This window comes from Populus euphratica, unplaced genomic scaffold, assembly GCF_000495115.2.
Source record: "Populus euphratica unplaced genomic scaffold, PopEup_1.0 scaffold422.1, whole genome shotgun sequence".
Classification (NCBI taxonomy): domain Eukaryota; kingdom Viridiplantae; phylum Streptophyta; class Magnoliopsida; order Malpighiales; family Salicaceae; genus Populus; species Populus euphratica.
In genome coordinates this window covers 57554-59854 of record NW_011500306.1, presented here as the reverse complement: position 1 = coordinate 59854, position 2301 = coordinate 57554, and positions in this window count along the sequence as shown.

The following is a 2301-nucleotide window of genomic DNA, read 5'->3' as shown; positions in this document are numbered from 1 at the left end:
TGTTATTGTTATTGTTGTATTATTATTTTTTATAATTTATAGAATTAACCTTCCTATAGTTCAGCTCAGTCTTGCTTAGTTATTTATTACTTCGACACTCCTGCACTTAGTAGAAGATATCAATCTTTTGGTCATGTCACAAATCCAATTTTTTGTCATCTCAATGTTTTTTTTTTAAGATATCATTCTAATTTTTTTATAAAAGTCAAATCAAGTTTTTACTGATTATCCAACATGTCTTTTATATCACACACCTAGGCTCGTTTCTTGGTAAAATAATTTTGGACCCGCTAAGATGATTGGGTCACCACAAAGCAATTCTCATATGATTTTTTTAGCCCTTTGATTTTTTTCATTAAAAAAGGTGATGGTCTGGTCTACAATGTACAACAAAAAATAACCTAATTATCACTAAACCATATGTATATGTGTGTGTGTGAGAAGATATTTTTGTTTATTAGCACTGTTTTTTTTTAAACAATTGGTCAAATAACATAATTTTAGAATTTTTGGTAAAATAACATAGTTTGTATAACAAAGCAAGTCCAATATGATTGAGAAACACAATATTTAAACTTGTTATTATTTATAAAAGCGAAACATAAAGAAATTGTGAAATGAACTTGTACAATTACAACAAGGAGAGAGAAAGAAAAAGATGTCAAGGGCCTATTAGAACTTTGATTACAATACCACTGATATCATAAAAAAGATCTTGGCAAGATGAATCTAATGACAAAAAGAAATGTCATCAACGGTGACCGAATCAGGCTACACTTGCCACCCAAAGTTAAAGTGAGCATTTATAATTAGGAGAAAGGAGATAGAGAAAAAAAGAAAGGAAAAAAAATACCCTAGAAGTACATTGAAGCTCAAATTATGACAGCACCAGTACCTTTATAAAGATCTCAATAAGACAAATCCAAAGACATCAAAAAAGGTTATGGATAGTGATTGGAGTAGACCACACTTGTTGCCAAAAATAAATGAGTTACCTGCCAACTTTGGACAGCAAATGATGTCCATTTTAGTCACTGTTAGTGACTTTCCATGATGTTATTGAATTCATCTTATCAAAAAAAATTTCAATGATATCAATGATGTCATAATCGAAACTTCGATGTGTCTTCAAAGTCATGAAAAAAAAAACCTTAGAAGCATACTAAAGCTCAAATTATAATAGCATCAATGCCTTTATAAAGATCTCGACAAGACGAATTCAAAAACATTAAGGAAGGTTACTAATAGTGATAAGAGTAGATCAGGCTTGTCATCAAAGATAAGTGAGTCACCTACCAATTTTAGATAGCAATTGATGCCCACTCTGATCACCATTAGTGACTTTTCTTGATGTTGTTGAATTTATCTTGTCAAATTTTTTTTAATGAAATCGATGATTTTATAATCGGAGCTTCGATATGCCTTTAAGGTCGATTTCTTCGTTTTCTTTTTTCATTCTCTCTCCTCATCATAAATTATGCTATCCCATTTCAATTTTTCTTTTTACAATTTTGTGTTTTTGAATAATAAAAAGAATGAATATTTCTTGATTATGGTGTATATAAACTATGCTATTTCATCAAAAAAATTCCCAATTTATTTTATGATTTTTGTTCCTAAATAACAAAAAATTTGAATGGGATGACAATACTACCAGTTTGCTCCCCTTCGATCTCATAAACACAATGGTTTGAAGTGGAAATTGTTTATTCAGAAAACTAATCCAAGTTTGCCTTGACACTGACTTTGTTTTAGGCAAAATTTGGAGGACAGTTTTGGACAACACAGGGCAGACTTAGCCACGTCATCACAATGCAAACTTATCGTTTAGATTACGTGGATTATTGTCCACATATATCATCGGTTTTCTTCCGGCTAAATCCGGATCTCCCCATTTAGACAAAAGAATTTGGCTAAAAACTAAAATAATTATAATCTCATTGCAGCTTCTATATATATATATATATATATAAAATAAAAGTAGGATGGCTGCACCATAGAACACACAGTTTTGCGCTTTATTGTTTCTTATCAGACCCAGTCAAAAAAATCTCCTACCTCCAGCAGCACCGTCTCTTGACTTTCACCTTACAATCACACTACTCTCACGTCCTTGTCTCCCCTCAACTAATATCCTCACGCCACCTGTTCAAAGTCAGGTCTCCCATTCGTCTGTCTAAGTTAACATCATACAGCCACACCAGTTTATAAACCGTTTCCATTTCCAGCCAGAATAAATTTAAGGGGAGAGAGAGAGAGAGAGAGAGAGAAACTTCCTCCCGTGTGTTTTTTTTTTTTTTT